General features: G+C 38.0%; 1 long non-coding RNA gene across 1 annotated transcript in view; it reads right to left on the bottom strand.

Moving 5' to 3' along the window:
• The window catches only part of LOC128644146 (uncharacterized), a 37,518-nt gene that overhangs the window by 6,929 nt on the left and 7,154 nt on the right, over window positions 1-23,435 (bottom strand). Inside the window, exon 2 of the long non-coding RNA XR_008399932.1 lies at window positions 2,599-3,054. This is a non-coding gene — a long non-coding RNA (uncharacterized LOC128644146). The remainder of the gene's footprint in view (window positions 1-2,598; window positions 3,055-23,435) is intronic.

Genomic DNA, 23,435 nt, shown 5'->3' on the forward strand with positions numbered 1-23,435 from the left:
GCCACATCTGTCCAAGGGGATGACCTTTCGCAGGCCAGATTGGACGATTGTAACAACAGACGCCAGCCTTCTAGGCTGGGGAGCAGTCTGGAATTCCCTGAAAGCTCAGGGATTATGGACTCAGGAGGAGAAACTCCTCCCAATAAATATTCTGGAGTTAAGAGCAATATTCAATGCTCTCCTAGCTTGGCCTCAGTTAGCAACTCTGAGGTTCATCAGATTTCAGTCGGACAACATCACGACTGTGGCTTACATCAACCATCAAGGGGGAACCAGAAGTTCCCTAGCGATGTTGGAAGTCTCAAAGATAATTCGCTGGGCAGAGTCTCACTCTTGCCACCTGTCAGCGATCTACATCCCAGGCGTGGAGAACTGGGAGGCGGATTTTCTAAGTCGCCAGACTTTTCATCCGGGGGAGTGGGAGCTTCATCCGGAGGTCTTTGCTCAACTGATTCGTCGTTGGGGCAAACCAGATCTGGATCTCATGGCGTCTCGTCAGAACGCCAAGCTTCCTTGTTACGGATCCAGGTCCAGGGACCCGGGAGCGGTGCTGATAGATGCTCTGACAGCCCCTTGGGTCTTCAACATGGCTTATGTGTTTCCACCATTCCCGATGCTTCCTCGTTTGATTGCCAAGATCAAACAGGAGAGAGCTTTGGTGATTCTGATAGCGCCTGCATGGCCACGCAGGACCTGGTATGCAGACCTAGTGGACATGTCGTCCTGTCCACCGTGGTCTCTGCCTCTGAGACAGGACCTTCTAATTCAGGGTCCTTTCAAACATCCAAATCTAATTTCTCTGAGGCTGACTGCATGGAGATTGAACGCTTGATTCTATCAAAGCGTGGCTTCTCGGAGTCGGTTATTGATACCTTAATACAGGCTAGGAAGCCTGTTACCAGAAAAATTTACCATAAGATATGGCGTAAATATTTACATTGGTGCGAATCCAAGAGTTACTCATGGAGTAAGGTTAGGATTCCTAGGATATTGTCCTTTCTACAAGAGGGTTTAGAAAAGGGCTTATCTACTAGTTCGTTAAAGGGACAGATTTCTGCTCTGTCTATTCTTCTACACAAACGTCTGGCTGAAGTTCCAGACGTTCAGGCTTTCTGTCAGGCTTTAACTAGGATTAAGCCTGTGTTTAAAGGACCAGTCAACACATTAGATTTGCATAATCAACAAATGCAAGATAACAAGACAATGCAATAGCACTTAGTCTGAACTTCAAATGAGTAGTAGATTTTTTTATAACAAATTTCAAAGTTATGTATATTTCCACTCCCCTTGTACCATGTGATAGCAATCAGCCAATCACAAATGCATATACGTATAGTCTGTGAATTCTTGCACATGCTCAGTAGGATCTGGTGACTCAAAAAGTGTAAATATAACAGACTGTGCACATTTTTTTTAATGGAAGTAAATTGGAAAGTTGTTTAAAATTACATGCTGTATCTGAATCATGCCGTGGAGCTTAAACTTAGTTCTTAATGTTCTTCAAGGCGTTCCATTTGAACCCCTTCATTCCATTGATATCAAGCTGTTATCTTGGAAAGTTCTGTTTTTGATGGCTATTTCCTCGGCTCGAAGAGTCTCTGAGTTATCTGCCTTACATTGTGATTCTCCTTATCTGATTTTTCATTCAGACAAGGTAGTCCTGCGTACTAAACCTGGGTTCTTACCTAAGGTAGTTACTAACAGGAATATCAATCAAGAGATTGTTGTTCCATCTCTGTGTCCTAACCCTTCTTCAAAGAAGGAACGACTTTTGCATAATCTGGACGTAGTCCGTGCCCTGAAATTCTATTTGCAGGCAACTAAGGATTTTCGTCAAACTTCTTCCCTGTTTGTCGTTTACTCTGGACAGAGGAGAGGTCAAAAGGCTTCGGCTACCTCTCTCTCTTTTTGGCTTCGTAGCATAATACGCTTAGCCTATGAGACTGCTGGACAGCAGCCTCCTGAAAGGATTACAGCTCATTCTACTAGAGCTGTGGCTTCCACCTGGGCCTTTAAAAATGAGGCCTCTGTTGAACAGATTTGTAAGGCTGCGACTTTGTAAAATTTTGAAAAAGTGTGAAGCGAAGACAAATTTGACACTTTTGCTTCGTCGGAGGCTATTTTTGGGAGAAAGGTACTTCAGGCAGTGGTTCCTTCTGTTTAATGTTCCTGCCTTGTCCCTCCCTTCATCCGTGTACTTTAGCTTTGGTATTGGTATTCCATAAGTAATGGATGACCCGTGGACTGACTACACTTAACAGGAGAAAACATAATTTATGCTTACCTGATAAATTCCTTTCTCCTGTAGTGTAGTCAGTCCACGGCCCGCCCTGTTTTTACGGCAGGTCTAAATTTTAATTAAACTTCAGTCACCACTGTACCCTATGGTTCCTCCTTTCTCGTCTGCTTTGGTCGAATGACTGAGTATGATATGTGAGGGGAGGAGCTATATAGCAGCTCTGCTGGGTAATTCTCTTGCAGTTTCCTGTTAGGAAGAGATATATTCCATAAGAAAATGGATGACCCGTGGACTGACTACACTACAGGAGAAAGGAATTTATCAGGTAAGCATAAATTATGTTTTTTCACACTTCTTACCCTGTATGATCTGTTTAGTCATCTAGTTGTCCTATAGTTCATCCCATGTCCAACCATTGATAGTCATGTGGTCTTGGTCTTATGGCCATCCTGCTTCTGCTGAAAACCTACATAACTATTGTGTATCACATTAAAAGAGGTAAAATACTGAAAGAAACAAATTTATGAAATTGCCTTGAAAGTTATCAAAATTATGCTGTAATGTGTTCAAATCATTTCTTAAGCCGACACAGTATAAAACATGGCTTATTCATTAAGCACACCATTATTTGTGTTTTTGTGACACAATTGTACATTTTGTGACTTAAAACGTGTTTTTTCTCTGTTTTTGCTTTTTCCTTGGACTGTTTTCTTCCGTACACTTCATTTTGTCTCTTTAACCCTCAGTTTGTGCGGGTATTGACGCTGTTGGTTCTTCACAGTCCTTTATCATGACTATTGCATTGGTTGTTGAATCTAATAGAGAAAATAAAGATTTGTCTAAATATTTGTGTAAATACAAAACCATAAGTCAAAGCTATCACTTACTATTTATTTTTTCTTTTACATTTCCTTTGGTTTGGTGCTTGTGTACATCTGCTGTTACAGGAATTGTTTTAGTTCACTTTAGTGTTTCTGATAAAAAGAAGAATATTTAGAATCTTATTTAACAGGGATATTTACAGAGATATTCACTTAGGACTCTTTAAACTCACCACTAATTACTGCATCTCCACATCATCCACACCAGATTTATCTTGGTCACCAAATCCATTTGCCACTTCATAAAGTTTTGTGTGGTGCTACAGTCGTTTTCACATTAATAACATACAGCATTGTAAGCAGGACTGTATCATCAGAAACTATATTTTATACACATTATTTTAGCTTAAAGGGACACTCAAGTCAAAATTAAAATTGAATGCTCTATCTGAATCATTAAAGTTTAAACAACTTTCCAATTTACTTCCCTTAAAAGAAAGTGCACAGTCTTTTAATAGTTAAACTTTTTGAGTCACCAGCTCCTACTGAGCATGTGCAAGAATTCACCGAATAAGCATATATGCATTTGTGATTGGCTCATGGCTGTCACATGGGGGGAGTGGAAATAGACATAAATTAAAATAAAAATAAAATATAAAAATCTACTGCTCATTTGAAGTTCAGACTAAGTGCTATTGCATTGTCTTTTTCTCTTGCATTTGTTGATTATGCAAATCTACTGTGTTGACTGCTCCTTTAAAAACCATGCACATCATAAAAAAGCTGGTTTAGCTTAAAACATGCATATCATGAAAATACATTTTTCTGTGAACAAAATCACAAAACAAAGGCGCCTCCTAGTGTGATAAATGGATTATATAAATGCCAAATAGATACTCACAAGTGGAGCAGCACCCAGTTGTGCTAAATAGGGCAATTGGGTGCTGCTCCACTTGTGAGTATCTATATATCATCCATTTACCCCCCACTGTATCACACTAGGAGGCGCCTTTGTTCACAGAAAAATTTGTATCCTGACTGTTTGCCTGACAAAGAGTTGACTCCAGATTGGGTGTGATCAACACAAGATCTACTACATGAACAACACAGGAGGAATATCAAGATGAGACATATATACCCTTGGATCTCCAGATTGGGTGTGATCAACACAAGATCTACTACATGAACAACACAGGAGGAATATCAAGAGGAGACATATATACCCTTGGATCTCCAGATTGGGTGTGATCAACACAAGATCTACTACATGAACAACACAGGAGGAATATCAAGAGGAGACATATATACCCTTGGATCTATTCAAAGGCTGACATCGTGAACAGATAAGAGACAATATTATCCCCTGTGCTGATATATATCAAGATATTGTCTGATAACATATGCTATATGTGCAATACTATTTGTAATTCATAGCCAATAGTATATATTGTTTGGTTAATCCATTTATGCTCCTAGGGTAGTGGGATCAATTACAAGACACCCATACTAATCACTTTACATTATATATCATTTAATATATTTATGGTTATTCTCCATTGCGCCCCCTAGAGTTGACACCTAGTGTGTTCAACAAGTAATATCATGACAATATACACACACACATCTTTAAATTAAATATCAGAAAGAGGCTGTTGACAAAAAGACAAAATCAACATAGAAGTTGAACAGAAGTATGCATTTGTATAGCACTTCACTCTCCCAATAAATAACCGTAATTATACCATCAAGATGGGAGATATGATTAGGTGATAGAAGTTACAATATAACCTTTATTGGTTTATTTAAAATTGGAAAACAAACAACAACAACAACAACAACAACATAAAATTTAAAAACAACAAAAAGTTTTAGACCATTGGAGCTTGTATTGGCTAACACGTAGATGTATTGAATATTAAAGTATTTATCAGATACATGAGGGGGTTAAATTCCTTGGTTTTGGGGTTGATATAATATCTAGATTGTCAGCTAGATAATGTGGATCCCCAAAACAGAATAAATGAGGTCACCCCTGCTTATGAGACAGATATTGTCATATAGTGTCTTTTGTCAGTGGCTCAAATATGTAAAAGGTAGATTGGTTGTGTATTTTCACTTACACTGGATACTGGATATACTTAGCTCGGTGTGGATACCCTGGCCTTATATTATTTACCAATAGTTTTTGGCACAGGGTCTTTAATTTACATTGGTTCAATTATAAGAGTTTATTTGCACAAAGTGTTTTGTCTGTGGCTCTTATTGTTCTAATGTCAAGTATGATGGACCATTCTTGTTAGATTATTGAACAACTTCTAGTATGGTAAAGTATCTCTTATCATTGATTCATAGTGTCCGCTTGTTACACAATTGTTTTTAGGGAACATAAATTGTCAGTTTTACTTAGGAGATGGTTATCCTTATATATTTAACCAACTTTATATCTTTTTGTTGTGCTATATTGGTACTTCTGTTAGAGTGTATAATTCTATAGTATCCAGTAATTCGATATCACATCTTTTAATGTTATGTCTCTTGTCAGTGGCTCATAATGTCCACTTTTAGATAAGAGATCAAAATCATTTTTTCACCAGCTTATGTTCTTGTTTTCTGTATATATTTAGAAGATTGTTTGTAATGACATTTAGTGTGATGTTAATACTTAATTCAATTGTCATAAAATTGCACTTGGCTATGAGTATAGATTTAAATCTCCAGATTTACACTGTGATATTATTGCCAGTTTTATGCCATCTAATTATCTAATTATCTGCTTTTCAGCTTACAGAAATAACGGTTACTTTCGAAAATGGCGTTGAGCCTGTATTTTGGCCCGTGTGTATTCACCTTTGCTATTCACCTTTGTTTACTAATACTGTTCCAACGGCTATATTACTGTGTCAATACGTAATACAATAGAATATATATGCGCAATAGTGGGAGCTCTTAAGTAATCTATTGGTTAGCACTATACGCTTAAAATTATTTAGCAGGCAGTCTTGAGCAGCACAGGGGGCTTCCCTGTTATCTAAATGTATTAATGTACACTTGTTTTAGATTTTATCAAGCTGCTACTTAATAACTACCATCACAAGTAAACTTTGTATCGAGTGCTGCTGTTAGCCCCAAGTAAGTGTTCACATTTTCTATGCTCTTTAGAAAACATGTGAAAGATGAGTGTTATTGGGTGAGAATTAAACAGTCATGGGTTGGTTGATCTTAAAAAAAAAAAACATAATATAACCCATCATCTAATAATTGTTTCAATTAATTTTGATAACTTCTGACCGGATTAGTTTTGAGGAGTGTATAGTTGTTAACATAATTTAATTGTCTGTGGGCTTCTGTTTTGTAGTCCTCAGTATCCCAGACCACAATACTCCCTCCTTTGTCAGATTTTTTTATTATTATTATGTCATTTCTAGATTGAAGGTCTTTCAGTGCCCTCCAGTCTTGTCAAATTAAAATTTTTAGATTGAATTCTATTTAATACTAGTTCTTGTTCAACTCTTGAATGAAAGGTCTCTAGAATAGTACTCCGGGATTGTATGGGATGAAACCAGGATTTATTCTTAAACCCTACATGTCTCTCTGTTTGATCAGTCATTTTAGGGAGTTGTGTTCAGATTCCAAATGTCTTAGCCCTTCTTTAGTACATATGTCTGAGAAACCCCAAAGGGTATCCTGAATAGATGGCTGTACTGTGGTTGTCATGAGTGAATCTTGGTCCAAGTGTCATTTTAACCTTGTTAAGGTCACTAAAGAAATGTTTCTTGAGATTAAAGATTTCTAATACATTGACATCTAGTAATGTCTCAAACAGGTTGAAGCTGGCACTGGGTACAAAATTTAGTCCATAATTAAGGATTTTTTTTCTTGTATGGGGGTCAGTTCAGTAGAGGATAGGTTAATCACAAGCGAGTTACATATTTCTCTCTGCCTCTAGTTGCTCACAGTTGGTAGCGATTGGGCTGGGGTGGCGGTCCATGGTAGTTTATCTGTATAGGGGGATTTGTTTTGATCATGCCTGGTGCTAAAAAAGCCTGGTCCAATTTGCTCTTATCTGATTCATAGTGCTGTTGTTGTGGTTGGTAATGTTATACTGTGTATCTGTTGTATCCCGTTTTCTTTTTAATGCCAGTTAGGTGGCTATCATCAGCTGTGGCTACTTGTGCAGGTTTAAATACTGATGGGCCCCTAGTGTATCGCCCACGTGTATTATGTCCTCTATTATTAGGATGTGTAGTGCATGCTGGTAGACTAGGGGGTGGTTCCACAGCCACTTCTGTCTCCTCACCTGTGTCTTCAGCTGATTCTGCCTCTGTCAGAAAAAGTTACATGTCTAACTCTAGATCTGTTTCTATGTCCTGATCTATTGTTGTATCTGTATCAGACATATCTCGCACTTACTTTGCTACATTATACACGTTAGGTACCATCTTGTAACACACAACTATTTAGTGGATAATATACTTAAACATGTCTTAAAGTACTGTGATTACCACTTAGGGATCAATTTTATCCCTGATCTGTGGCATTGTTGCATTTACACATATTGATGTAATGGTTATCACAAAGTCTTTCAAGACAAATATTGCTAAGTGCTTTTCACTATTGGCCCACTATTCCTATGTGATAGGTGTATTATAAGTTTCTAGCATAGTATTATGATTTACCATTGCTGTACTAGAGAGTGACAAACTCTAGTCTTAAATTACTTAAGTGATTGACATATTAAAAACAAGTGTGTGCACCTGTATTTATATAAGACTGGGGTGTTTAAACTTGAGAGGAAGTGAGAAGAACAAGGTCTACGATTACGGCTCTTAGGAGCTGAAATGTGTCAGACAAGTACACCTGTGCCACCTGTCTGATTTTACCAGTATGCAGTTGCCGTTTTTAATCTGACAAAATAAAGCTGAATTGATTTCATTTGCAGAGTTTGAGACTTTTTGCACTCTCCGTTTGGATACCTCTACTTCAACAGTGTCCCGGATTACAGCATTTATCCACCTTGCTATTACCGTTGCCTAGAAGGGAGATGCATTCTACTGACGAGTAACCGACGTTACACTCAGGGGCGGAAGACTGGGAGTGCGACTGCTATTCAGTGGAAAAGCACCATAACGCCACGGACGGACTCTCCTACAAGGGCTGAATGCACAGAAGGTATACTTTTACTAAGGAGGAAAGCGACCAGATCGCTGGGCGAGTCCCCCCACTTTGAGTGGGGTGGTACCACTTTATCCTCCAACACTTTTATACCTATGGTGAATGGCAGTCACACACACTATTAAGTGTCTACTGTGTGAATAGACTCTGCACTACTATATATTTAGTTGGCTCGTCACTACTGTGCCCCCACATTTTACCACCCTTCTTTCTCCATATTACCTGCTTAAGGGTTATATACTTTTTTTGAACTTTATAACAATAACTCATCAGCTTCATGAAGAAGTTACTTCCCCTTCTTAGTGATTATATGGAGTGAGTTTTTTTTTAATATATATTTTTTTTATGCACAAACAAAAAAGGGTATGTTTCATACAAAAGTCACCTTCGGTTGCATTTATTAAAAGAATAAAATTTTAATAACAAGTCAGTTCAAAACACATAGGAAATCATTTCTTCTATAAAACACTTTAATAAGAAAAACCACTAAAAAGCAATGCCACAATAAAGGATTGGGCCAGCAAAAGATTCTATACTAAAATAGCAAAATATTCTTCATTTAGTTTTCATTGTAATCAATTAGTGTAGACTCTAAGAAGTTTGGTATCATATTTAAAAAAAATAATATAAAAAAAAAAATATATATATATAGTACGATGCTAGAACCATAATGAACAAGTAAGAAGTTTAGAAATGAATGCCTGCCATTTGTATGTTCTTAATCTATATTGAAAATATAGTCTCATTGTTTAAATAGCTTGTTGGGATTTTTTTATTATTATTGCCGTTTTAGACAACACATAAATTAGGAAGATAACTCTTAGGGAAAGAAGCATTACAATTAATGTTTCTATGCTGAGCAAAATATCTAAATGGATTGGAGAGAAATCATATTCAGTTATTTGAAATGAATTTACTGATGAATTGTTTTCTTCAGACAAAGACTAAGTGATGCCATATGCACTGTGATGGGTTGGATCAGAAGTGGCGAGTAACATTTTGACCTGGCTAGTAACTAAGAACTTGAAAATTTTGAGAAATATATTTTTATATTTCACATATACATACATAAAATACAGAATATTAATATTACATGTATTCTATAATAAATTTTACTTCTTTGCATTTCTAGATGTCTGTTAATATAATGTGCATTATGCAAGACTAATAAAGCCATGTGATGTTCATATTGTTTTTTTTTTCCTTTTATTTACTTTTGTAAAGATTTTCGTATGTGAATTCTTTGATGAGTTTTAAGATTTCCCTTTTGTGTAAAACTAATCCCACACTCTGTACATGTATAAGGTTTCTCTCCAGTATGAATTTTTAGATGATGCTGCAAATTGCATTGGGTTATAAATCCTTTTCCACACTTTGTACATGTATAAGGTTTTTCTCCAGTATGAGTTTTTAGATGATATTGCAGGCTCCACTCTACTGTAAAACATTTTTCACACTCTGAGCATTTATAAGGTTTCTCTCCTGTGTGAATTTTTAGATGACGTTGCAAGTTATTCTCTATTGCAAATCTTTTTCCACACTCTGTACACTTATAAGGTTTTTCTCCTGTGTGAGTTCTTTGATGGCTTAGCAAAGTACTTTGACGTGCAAATCCTTTTCCACACTCACTACACATATAAGGTTTTTCTCCTGTGTGAATCATTTGATGACGTAGCAAATTTGCTTGTTGTGTAAAACCTTTCCCACACTCTGTACATCTATAAGGTTTCTCCCCTATGTGAGTCCTTTGATGATATAACAAAGAAGTTTGATATGCAAATCCTTTCCCACACTCTGCATGTGTACAAAGGTTCTCTCCTGAGTGAGACTTTAGATGAGACAGAAGACTTTTCTTTACTGTAAAACTCTTGTCACACTCAGTACAAGTCAATGTTTTGCCTTCCATGTGCATCATTATCTGGTTTGTATTAGCAATGGATGATTTTATATATACACAGGGTGAGGAATTGCTGTACAAAATCTACAAATTTACTAACAATTTGAATAAATTGTTAGATATTGACAATTATATGTTCTCAGCTTTTTTTTCCTCTGCAGATTCAAATTAATTATTTTTGTTCTCTACACTGGTTGGGAATTATGTGAATTGTTATCTAGAAAAAAAAAAAAAAAAAAACTTGAGGGTGTTACTTTCTTTAACTAAACACAATTAAATTAAATATATACTAAACAACATTTATGGATAAAACCAATTATAATAATAAAATGTATTGTTACAATATTCTTTTGTTTATACCTTGTATAAAACTACTATTTATGCAAAGATTGTATGGAATAACATTTATGTCTTTGGAGAGATGTGGAAAGACCACTAAATCAGAAGTAGTTGTGTTAATTAAAAGAAATCATACATACTTAATTTCTTGGCCATTTTTCAGAGAATATGAATAACACAAACTTTTCTTTCACTCATGGTTAGTGTTTAACTGAAGCCATTTATTATCAATCAACTGTTGTGCAAGACCAATCTCGCCACTGTGCATTGGAGGAGCCTGGTTGCCCGCCTGCTGCCTTTAGACTATGGCCCCATGTTGAAACTGTCAACCTCCCTACAGATTATGGATTCAGGCATTATGTTTAAGTCACCCTGTGCCCATTATAGGTACAGGGTGTGAATCCAACAGTACTAAAAGGGGTTAACTCTCTCCTTGTTCAGTTTTGAGAAACTATATTTTCTGAGACAGGTTCCCTGGCATCAGCTATTGTTTACTGTAATTAGGTTTAGGTGATACACTTTCACTTTGTTTAATCACCTCCAGAGTCCAGACTGCTAGGTGCCAGGAAGGAATCCATTGTTTTCTTGTGTTTGATTGTTTACATAATGTAAGTTTTATGTGAATGTGATGTTTACTTTTAAAATTATGAATAATGTGGAAAAACTGTATTTATCTGCCTGTGATAGTTACATTAACCCATTGTGTAAGGTAATTGTATCACAGGCAGAGGGGAGGATTTTGTGTGGGAGTGTCTGAGTGTATTGTATGCGTTTATTGGTTGTTTTACAAAAACATGTGGGTGGTACTAACGTGTAAGAATGTGTATATAAGAACAATAAACCCACAGCTCTGTCTGTTCACTGCTTGACCCTCAACACGGAGCTTTGCCTCATTCTTGGGGGTGGGGGAGAGATTTACTGTATGCTGTTAGAGACTGATTGCCAGGAGTGTAAGCCGCTTGGGTGCTTTTCCTGTTCAGCTGCTAGCAGCTATTCGTGAGGTTCCAGTTCGGGAGTTTGGAGCATTCCCTTGTATTCAATTCGAGAGTTTGGTGTTCTGAAGAGCTGTGCCTGTGTCTCTGGAAGGGAAGATCTACTAAACGGCGGTTTAACCCATTTATGCCTGGGGGTGCCGTTACAACTGTGTTTACTCTTTAAATCATAATGACAACAGAAACTACCCAAATAACCCTGATCACAAAAAAATGTTTACATACCCTGGTGATTTTGACCTGATAACATGCACACAAGTTGACACAAATGGGTTTGAATGGCTATTAAAAAGGTAACCATCCTCACCTGTGATCTGTTTTCTTGTAATTAGTGTGTGTGTGTGTGTGTGTGTATAAAAGGTCAATGAGTTTCTGGACTCCTGACAGACCCTTGCATCATTCATCCAGTGCTGCACTGACGATTCTGGATTCTGAGTCATGGGGAAAGCAAAAGAATTGTCAAAGGATCTCCGGGAAAAGGTAGTTTAACTGTATAAGACAGGAAAGGGATATAAAAATATATCCAAGGAATTGAGGATTCAAATCAGCAGTGTTCAAAGTCTAATAAAGAAGTGGAAAATTAGGGGTTCTGTTGAAACCAAACCATGGTCAGGTAGACCAACTAAAAATTTCAGCCACAACTGCCAAGAAAATTGTTCGGGATGCAAAGACAAACCCACAAATAACTTCAGGTGAAATACAGGACATGTGGTGTGGCTGTTTCAAGATGCACAATAAGGAGGCACTTGAAGAAAGATGGGCTGCATGGTCGAGTCATCAGAAGAAAGCCATTACTATGCAATTGCCACAAAGTATCCCACTTACAATATGCCAAACAGCACAGAGACAAGCCTCAAACCTTCTAGCACAAAGTCATTTGGAGTGATGAGACCAAAATTGAGCTTTTTGGCCACAACCATAAACGCTACATTTGGAGAGGAGTCAACAAGGCCTATGATGAAAGGTACACCATTCCAACTGTGAAACACGGAGGTGGATTGCTGATGTTTTAGGGATGTGTGAGCGACAAAAGGAACAGGAAATTTGGTCAGAATTGATGGCAAGAAGAATGCAGTATGTTATCAAACAGAACGCCTCATTTTCCACTTCTTGATTAGAGTTTAAACACTGCTGATTTGCATTCTCAATTCCTTGGATATCTTTTTATATCCCTTTCCTGTTTTATACAGTTCGACTACCTTTTTCCCCACAGATCCTTTGACAATTCTTTTTCTTTCCCCCATGACTCAGAATCCAGAAACGTCAGTGCAGCACTGGATGAAAGATGCAAGGGTCTGTCAGGAGTCCAGAAACCCATTGACCTTTTATACACACACTAATTACAAGCAAACAGATCACAGGTGAGGATGATTACCTTTAATAGCCATTCAAACCCCTTTGTGTTAACTTGTGTGCATGTTATCAGGCCAAAATCACCAAAAAAACGTTTGATCAGGGTCATTTGGGTAGTTTCTGTTGTCATTAAGATTTAAAAAGAGTAAACACAGTTGATTGATGATAAATGGCTTCAGCCAAACACTAACCATGAGTGAAAGAAAAGTTTGTGTTATTCATATTCTCTGAAAAATGGCCAAGAAATCATAAATTCTGCCATGGTATGTAAACTTTTTTTTTTCCTTTTTTCCATTCAGAGTTTGTACTCTAACCTTCATTTACATCAGCCAGAGTGTCAGGAAATATACATGCATACATATATACCAAAGAACAAATACTTTTAATTTTTAGATTATACTGTTTGCAAGAGTAGATATCTTTAAAAATAGATTAAAATGGACAGTCTCCTTGATTTTTTTAAAAATAAAAAGATAGATAATCCCTTTATTACCTATTCCCCAACACTATTATATTAATACACTTTACCCTTGTGATTACCTTGTATTTAAGCCTCTGCAAACTGTGACCTTATTTCAGTTCTTTTGAAAGACTTGCATTTTAGCCAATCAATGCTGACTCATAAATAACTCCATGGAGTGAACACAATGTTATCTGATACACATGAACTAGCACCGTCTAGCTGTAATTTTTTTTTTGAAATGCACTGAGATAAGGAGTTGGCCCTCAAGGGCTTAGAAATTAGCATATGAACCTACCTAGGTTAAGCTTTTAACAAAGAATACCAAGAGAACAAAGCACATTTTAATAATAAAAGTAAATTGAAGTGTTTTAAAATTGTGTGCCCTATCTGAATCGTGAAAGTTTAATTTGGACTTTTCAGTCCCTTTTATAATTTTTTTATTTATAATATCTATGATTGTGAGTTTTGCGGTATGAGTGAAAAAGCAGCGTTATAGCTCTTTTTCACTAACGCTGCTATTACGAATCTTGCAGGTACAGCTGTACTGCACACTTTTTTGGCCGTATTGCAACGTAACTACTGCAGCTTTAAAAAAGTCCTTTTTCAATGGGACTTCCATAGCGCCGGTATTACGAGTCTGCCTGGGAGGCCAAAAAGTGAGCGGTACAGCCCATAACGTAAACTGAAAGTCAGTAGTTATGAGTTTTACGCTACAAAGCTGTAGCATAAAACTCTTAACTAAAGTGCTAAAAAGTACACTAACACCCAAAAACTACCTATTAACCCCTAAACCGAGGCCCTCCCACATCGCAAAAACTGAAATAAAATTATTAACCCGATCTGCCACTCCGGACATCTCTACAACCTACATTACACTTATTAACCCCTAATCTGCCGCCCCCAACATTGCCGCCACTATACTAAAGTTATTAACCCCTAAACCTAACACTAAGTCTAACCCTAACCCCCACTAACTTTAATATAATTAAAATAATTCATATTTAAAAATAAATACTTACCTTTAAAATAAGCCTAAAGCTAGCTACAATATAACTAATAGTTACATTGTATCTAGCTTAGAATTTATTTTTATTTTACAGGCAACTTTGTATTTATTTTAGCTAGGTAGACTATTTATAGTTATTAACTATTTACTAACTACCTAGCTAAAATAAATACAGTTACCTGTAAAATAAAACCTAACCTGTTTTACACCAACATTACACTACAATTAAATTACATAAATTAAATACAATTAACTAAATTACAAAAAAAAAACAAAAAAAAAAAAACACTAAATTACACAAAATAAAAAAGACAGATATTTCAACTAATTACACCTAATCTAATAGCCCTATAAAAATAAAGCCCCCCAAAATAAAAATAAAAAAACCCTAGCCTAAACTAAACTGCCAATGGCCCTTAAACGGGCGTTTTGCGGGACATTGCCCCAAAGAAATCAGCTCTTTTACCTTTAAATAAAAATAAAAATACCCCCCAACAGTAAAACTCACCACCCACACAAATAAAAACCCTATCTAAAAAAAACCTAAGCTCCCCATTGCCCTGAAAAGGGCATTTGGATGGGCATTGCCCTTAAAAAGGGCATTTAGCTCTTTTTTGCGCCCAACCCCTAATCTAAAAATAAAACCCACACAATAAACCCTTAAAAAAGCCTAACACTAACCCCTGAAGACAAGACATCCATCCTCAACGAAGCTGGCAGAAGTCTTCATTCAGACGGCATCTTCTATCTTCATCCATCCGGCGCGGAGCGGTTCCATCATCCTCTTGGAACAGCCAATAGAATACAAACTCAATCCTATTGGCTGATTGCATCAGCCAATAGGATTTTGTCACCTTTAATTCCGATTGGCTGATAGAATTCTATCAGCCAATCGGAATTCAAGGGACGCCATTTAAAGGAGAATTCATTGTTCAAGAAAATGTTGATTGAAGAGGATGCTCCGCATCTCTTGAAGGAGAGATCCGCTCCACGCTGGATGGATGAAGATACCATCTGGATGAAGACTTCTGCCGCTTCGTTGAGGATGGATGTCGGGACTTCAAAAACTGTAAGTGGATCTTCGGGGGTTAGTGTTAGGCTTTTTTAAGGGTTTATTGGGTGGGTTTTATTTTTAGATTAGGGTTTGGGCGCAAAAAGAGCTAAATGCCCTTTTAAAGGGCAATGCCAATCCAAATGCCTTTTCAGGGCAATGGGGAGCTTAGGTTTTTATTTGGGGGGGGGGGGGATTTGTATTTTTCTTTACAGGTAAAATAGCTGATTTCTTTGGGGCAATGCCCCACCAAAGGCCCTTTTAAGGGCCATTGGCAGTTTAGTTTAGGCTAGGTTTTTTTTTATTTTTATAGGGCTATTAGATTAGGTGTAATTAGTTTAAATATCTGATAATGTCTTTTTTATTTTGTGCAATTTAGTTAATTGTATTTAATTTATGTAATTGATTTAATTGTAGTGTAAGGTTAGGTGTTAGTGTAAGACAGGCTAGTCCACGGATTTCATCCTTACTTGTGGGATATCGCCTCCTGGTCAGCAGGAGGCGGCAAAGAGCACCACAGCAAAACTGTATAAATAGCTCCTCCCTTCCCTCCCACTCCAGTCATTCTCTTTGCCTGTGTTAGTGATAGGAAGAGGTAAAGTGAGGTGTTAGTTTAGATTCTTCAATCAAGAGTTTTTTGTTTTTTTTAAAATGGTACCAATGAGTGCTATTTTATTATAGGGTGTAGCCGTATTCCTTGTCAGCCTCTAGAGAAAAAAAAAATAGAGCTTTAAAGCAATGGGCTTTAAAGCAATGGGAACTGGTGGGATTTAATTCTCACTGCGCCTCCAATACCGAGTCCTGCCATTCAGATGATGGTCTTAGCAGATATTAACTAAGGCCCTGTATGTGTCCACAGAACTGCAGGAGGGAGAAGACCTCTTGATCCTGTGAGACCGGTCATGCTGTCGCTCAGCAGAGGAAAGTGCAGTCCTTTATTACTCTGGGACATAAAATTAACTCAGAATAGACTGTATGCTTACCTATCTGAAAAGTGGGGAATTAGATTTTTATGTGGACTTCCCTTATTACTCGGAGACATTACATAACTTTATCCCTATGTGTCAAAAGAGGTTAAGTTATTGGGCAGTTTTCTGCAGTCTCAGAAGCCGCATCTACTTCCTTCAGTACTGCTTTCAAGGGCTTACATTCCTGAAGTTTGCAGCTCAGGAGCGTTATCCTGTTTCAGTTTTAACTTGCTAATACGGGATGTCATGAGGAATAAATGATGTTGAATGTCCCTGCTTTAACATGAATGTATTTACAGGGCGTTGTTACATGTCTCTGCCTCCAACGGCTTTTATTAATAGAAAACTAACAGCCGACAGAGGTATTACTTCATGTCCTCACTCCCAAAGGGCTTATTTTAATAAATAGCCGACAGGGAGGTTTAATTTTACTTTAACAAGCTGTTATACATGTTGCTACATGTCTTGGCTCCCAGCGGCTTATATTAGAGAACTATCAGCCGAGACAGAGAGGTTTATTTTATTGAACATGCAGTGTGTTGTATTTGTTTCGTTCCCTACGGCTTCTTGTACAAAGATGGCAGGCGACTAGGAGATTTACTTCCCCGTTCCTGCCATATGTGAGACGACTTGTATGGCATTGCGAGCTGACTGGGGAATTTATTTACTTTTCATAAGTGCCCATGAGGTTCTCAGACGGCTCCATTTCTCATAAATTAGCGGCCAGGGAGATTTAACTGATACGCCCACGATGGGCGGAGCTAAGATACGCTCCATGGTTTGCGCGCCTTTTGAACATTCCTTCAATGGACACCAGATGCTTTCTCTGCTGTGTTGCAGCAAAAAAAAAAAAATTTTTATAATATATATATATATATATATATATATATATATATATATATATATATATATATATATTAATTAGAGAGGCTCTGCACGCTTTAGGTGTCTGTTTCCCTTATTTCTATGTGGATCAGTATATGTTGGGTCCACAGAGATATGTTTTCACATGTTATAGGCTTAATTGGCGACAGAAATAAAACGTTCTTTTAAACTGTAGCCTATGTTCTCCCTGTTGCGGTGGGGTTCTGGTTTAGTTAACATACTGCTCGGAGAGGTACATTAGCAGTTTCCTACCGAGGGGTATGGATACCTTGCAAGTTTATTAAACCAAAGTATGGGGGTCCTGTGGCCCAGTACACTGCTCCCCATCCCAAAGGTTTTGAGTTTGAACCTGGCTACAGCTGCTAATTTTTACTATTTTCTGCAGCTAATATAAAGGAATAATGTTATCCTTTTTAACAATTTAAAGAGACAGTAACATATTTTCCTGTGTTAAATTTTATTGTAAATGCTCCTTCTAAAGCGGTGGCTGTTATGAGTCTGGTGACACTGGACACCACATGTAGAATATTGTGGCATGGATTGACCTAACTAATTTATGACCCACAGGCAGTGCTCTGCGGTTCCTGGCAAAGACTTTGCTTTTGTTGTACATAGCGATGTCTAGTTGCAGCAGTATTTATGCTGTTATTGGATTGTTTCTGCACGACAGAAATAAAAAGTTCTTTTAAAATTTAAAGAGACAGTAACATTTTTTTCTGTGTAAATTTTATTAAAAGAATTGTGGCTGTTTTGTTTGTTCAATCATCCTTTGTGACGTCGGATGGTACAAACGCTCACAAGAATGAGTCTCTTTAAGAATTAAAGAGACAGTAACCTCTTGTTCTGTGTGTATTATATTAAATGAATTTCAGCCGTTTTCTTTGTTAATTCATCCTTTATGACTGAGGATGAAACAAACGTACTCAAGCATAGAGTTAATTTTCAGAATTAAAGGAACAGTATCGTTTCCTATGTTCAAATGTGTTTTTTCTTTTTGAACCTATTCCCTCTTCAGCGATTGCTGTTTGCGAGTCTGTTAACAAATGGCCACAAATTTCTCCTATAGTATTTCAATAGAAATTTTATGGCCCGCATGCAGTGTCCTGCATGTCCTTTACACTCCACTCGGGATTATGATGCATTCTATGTTTTTACATAGAATAGCAATTCTTCCAGCAATGCTAAACCCTAACGGTTTCTCCATGTTACTGAGAATTTCCGTTTCAGATGGAATTAGTACCTTAGGCATTCCCTATATTTACAAGTCTGTTTCCCATAGCCGTATCAGATAAGAGGCTGGATGACATTCCTTGGGTGAGAAGGAGTAGTTTAGATCACTACGTGAACTTCTATACCCTAAGAGGATAGTCCTGATGGGCTAAATTTAGTTATGGGACACACACACCAGCGTTTACAATGGCAACCATCTGTGTACTTTGCTGCCATCACTGGTGTGGGGGCATATTGGCTAATTCTTTTATTTCACTTCCATTCCAGTTATCAAACTGGGAGCGTAGGTGGCTCTGTTCCAGCTCTTGGTACCTTATGGTTAGAGCCTTGTTTTTATGGCTAAAGATTTTGGTGAACGCATAGCCTGGTGTTGAATCAAAGACAGCATGGGGAACATGCTCCGGGATTGGATCCTGTAGGGGGCTGGCTTTCCATTTTCGCTCTAGTTTGGTTTCGAGCTCGAATGTTTTCTAGATTGTCTAAGGTTCAGACAAAGGGAGAGACATCCTTACGCTGTGTAGGAGACCTCTCAGACCTGGGAGTGATTGTTCCAGTTCTAATATTGGTACAGGATCTGGACCATTTTTACCTTGATTCTAGAGGGTCAATTTATGTCAACGGTGGATTAAGGGTCAAGTACCTTCCTGTGCCGTTCACGAGATTCTTTTCGAGTTCTTGAGTTTGACTTTATGGACAAACACTTTCCGTTCCTGGTCTCTCCTTTCGGTCTTGCCACAGTTCCGAGTTCCTACAGGGCATTGCAATGGCACCCTCTCTGGCTAATAGCCTAGTCCAGGCGTCACTCTTACAGCAAGCAAGATTTCCACGGACATGGTATTTTTATTCCCGTGAGCTCATGGGTGGAGGGTGACTTTGTCTAAAGCACAAGGGTAGCTTTTTGGGAATCATGACAGATTCCACATCAATTCGGCTGTTTCTGACTGAGGTCAGGAAATAAATGTCTATCATTACGGGTCTGGGCCTTCAGCCCACTTCTCGGCCTTCAGTGGCTCAGTACATAGAGGTATTCAGGCTGATGGTGACGGACTGGATGTTAGCTGGACAGATAGCTCAGCATGCTAAGGCACTGTGGCTGAGCTCTGTGAAAACCCAAGGGTTGCAGGTTCAATCCCCGGTGAGGTCCATTCAACCTTTCATCCTTCAGGGGTTGATGAAATGATCAGCGCCTTGTGACACTTGAATTTGTGTTTGTTCGTTCCACCTCAGACCTATGCGGTTGAGCATACTCAGGCAATGGAACGGAGACTTTGCAAACTTATCTCCTCATTTATCTCTGAAGCAGGAGACAAGGGACTCTTTTCTATGGTGGTTGTCTCTGGATCCCCTGTCCCAGGGTCCATGATTTAGCAGAGTGAGGACTCCAGCTGAATCTGTTCTTCGATTTCCTACAACTGAGAGCGAGCTTCAAGTCTCTTCTGGCCTCAGTTGACTTCGGCACAGTTTCATTCTTGCTATCTGTCAGGGATCCATATCCCAGGGGTGGACACTTGGGAAGTGGATTTTCTGAGTAGACAGTCTTTCATCCGGGAGAGTGGGATCTCCATCCGGGAGTATCTCCTTCCTGATTCTCAAATAGGGTCGGCCGGAGTTGGATTTCATGGCATCTTGTCAGACTGGCTAGTTTTCTGTTTTCAGTCTTGGTTCTCTTTTTCCCGCCATTTGCCAGGGGTTTGTTCTGATTAAATAGGAGAAGGCATCAGTGCTTCTCCTCGCTCTGCGTGGTCTCGCAGGTTTTGGTATGCTAAATTACTGACCATGCCATTTCTGTAACCTTGGACTCTTCCGTTGAGGAGGAATCTCTTCTTCAGGGTCCTTCTTCACCCTAATCTAGTTTCTCTGAAGCTGATTGTTTGGGGATTGGACGTTTGATCTATGCAAGCGAGGTTTCTTTGATTCGGTCATAGATACCTTAATTCAGGCATGTAAGCCTTTTACTAGAAAGTTTTACCATAAGATGTGGCGTACATATCTTTATTGGTGTGAATCCAAGGGTTACTCATGGAGTAGGGTAAGGATTCCCAGACTTTGTCCTTTCTCCAAGAAGAATTGGAGAAGGGGTTATCCACTAGTTCCCTAAAGGGACAGATTTCTGCTTTGTCTATTTTGTTACACAATCGTCTGGCAGATGTTCCAGATGTACACTCCTTTTGTCAGGTTCTGACTAGAATAGGGCCTGTATTTAGACCTATTACTCCTCCTTGGAGTTTGAATTTAATTCTTAGAGTTCTTCAAGGGGTTCCGTTTGAACCTATGCATTCCATAGATATTAAGATTATTATCTTGGAAAGTTTTTTTTTTTTTCTGCTCAAAGAGTATCAGAACTTTCAGCATTACAATATAATTCTCCTTATCTTATTTTTCATGCAGATAAGGTGGTGTTGTGTACTAAACATGGGTTTCTTCCGAAGGTTGTTTCAGTTAAGCACATTAATCAGGAACTGTGGTTCCATCTTTGTGTCCTAATCCTTCTTCTCAGAAGGAACGTCTGTTACATAATTTAGGTGTTGTCGGTGCTTTAAAGTTCTACTTGCAAGCTACTAAGCACTTTCATCAATCACCTTCTTTGTTTGTGGGTTTTTTCTGGGAAACATAGGGGTCAGAAAGCTATGGCTACCTCTCTTTATGGCTACGAGTATCATCCGTTTTGCATATGTGACTGCTGGACAGCAGTCTCCTGAAAGAATTACGGCTCATTCCACTAGGACTGTGGCTTCCTCTTGGTCATTCACAAATGATGCTTCTGTTGAACATATTTGCAAGTCTGCGACTTGGTCGTCTCTTCACACTTTTTCCAATTTTACAAATTTGATACCTTTGCCTCAAAGTAAAGTTCTTCAAGCAGTGGTGCCTTCCGTTTAGGTTCCCTGTCTTGTCCCTCCCGTTTCATCCGTGTACTATAGCTTTGGTATTGTATCTCACAAGTAAAGATGAAATCTGTGGACTCATCGTATCTTGAAAAAGAAAAGGAAATTTATGTTTACCTGATAAATTTGTTTCTTTTTCGATACAATGAGTCCACGGCCCGCCCTGTTCTATGAGACAGGTTATTAAATTTTTGTTAAACTTCAGACACCTCTGCACCTTGGCTTTTACTTTCTCTTCCTAATTTCGGTCGAATGACTGGGGTGGGAGGAGCTATTTATACAGCTCTGCTGTGGTGCTCTTTGCCTCCTCCTGCTGACCAGGAGGCGATATCCCACAAGTAAGGATGAAATCCGTGGACTCATCGTATCAAAAAAGAAACAAATTTATCAGGTAAGCATACATTTCCTTTTTACAGGTAAGTATTTAGTTTTAAATAGGTATTTAGGTATTAAATTGTAATTTTTATTTAGAATTATTTTAATTATATAAAAGTTAGTGGATGTTAGGTTTAGGGGTTAATAACTTTAGTAAAGTGGAGGCAAAGTTGGGGGTGGCAGATTAGGGGTTAATAAGTGTAGGTAGGTTGCGGCGACATTGGGGGAGGCAGAGGCAGATTAGGGGGTTAATAAGTATAATGTAGGTGTCGGCGATGTAGGGGGCAGCAGATTAGGGGTGTAGAGACTCGAGGTTTATGTTAGGGTGTAAACATACATTTTCTTTCCCCATAGGAATCAATGGGGCTGCGTTACAGAGCTTTACACTCCTTTATTGCAGGTGTTAGGCTTTTTTTTCATCCGGCTCTCCCCATTGATGTCTATGTGGAAATCGTGCACGAGCACGTAAAACCAGCTTACTGCAACGCTGGAATTGGAGTGCAGTATGGAGCTCAATTTTACTCTACGCTCACTTATTGCCTGCCAACGCCGGGTTTATAATAACCTGTAATAGCAGCGCAGTGCTAACTTGCAAGTTAGCACCGCACATAACGCAAAACTCGTAATTTGGCCGTAAGCAATCCTAAAGGATTCCAATAGTGACATTTACTCCACTGAGTGAGCACTAGCTCAAAACTATGGGTAGTATTAAATGCCACAATATAACAAGACAATTAAACCATATATACCATAATTATAGATAAGCCTCAGCAAAAATACTGTATAGAGGAAACTGTAAATGATATATAAATAATTGACTGTTAGAGATAACTCCAAAGATGTAATCAACTCTGTACATTCTTTATGTAACTCTGTCGAGCTCAGGGGATACAAATGTGTATATATCTTGCAAAATAATAATAAAAAAAACGATAGATAGATACCTGTCCGGTAATTATCCCTTGTATTGACTTGGGTACCGTGTACAGCTTGGGTATAGCAGTGTACTAGGTGTCTTTGGATTGTATTTTTGCCAATATTATGATGTGCACATCTTCAGGGTTTTAATTGGCCACATGTACTATATTGTTTGTTCCACATACTTTACTTTGTGTTGCTAACATATACCCGAGGCCAGCACACAACTGGCCTATTGCTATGTTTGGACAGTTAGGATTTACTTCTTTCTGTACTATTAATAAATTATTTTTTGTTCTCAGTGATTGTACTGGTCAGAGATTCATTCCAATTGTTTAATTTAGCTACACTTTTGAGCTATTTTTTATAAAAAAAAAGTGCTTGATTCCCTATCTATACAGGGCCTTAAGAAATTTTTGATGGTCCTTGTTCTCCGATAGAGATAGAGATAGATGTGTGTGTGTGTGTGTGTGTGTGTGTGTGTGTGTGTGTGTGTGTGTGTGTGTGTATGTATATATATATATATATATATGTAGGGTTGCACCGATACCATTTTTTTATGACCGAGTACAAGTACCGATACTTGTTTTCAAATACTCACCGATACCAATTACCGATATTTTTTTTTTTAATGTGACAGTTTACCAAGCACAATACAGACTAATTATTTAAGATTCCTTCTTTATAATTATAAAGGACTGTAATTCAAAAGACATTATGAAATAATAAAACAGTTTTATTTGTCAAAAGTTTACTGAACATGTTTATAAATAAAAAAAATATTACAATAAAATATTAAATTTAAAGGGGTGATGCAATTGGGTTGTAGGGCTGTTATACA

The sequence above is a fragment of the Bombina bombina genome, unplaced genomic scaffold, assembly GCF_027579735.1.
Source record: "Bombina bombina isolate aBomBom1 unplaced genomic scaffold, aBomBom1.pri scaffold_567, whole genome shotgun sequence".
In the NCBI taxonomy this organism is placed as follows: domain Eukaryota; kingdom Metazoa; phylum Chordata; class Amphibia; order Anura; family Bombinatoridae; genus Bombina; species Bombina bombina.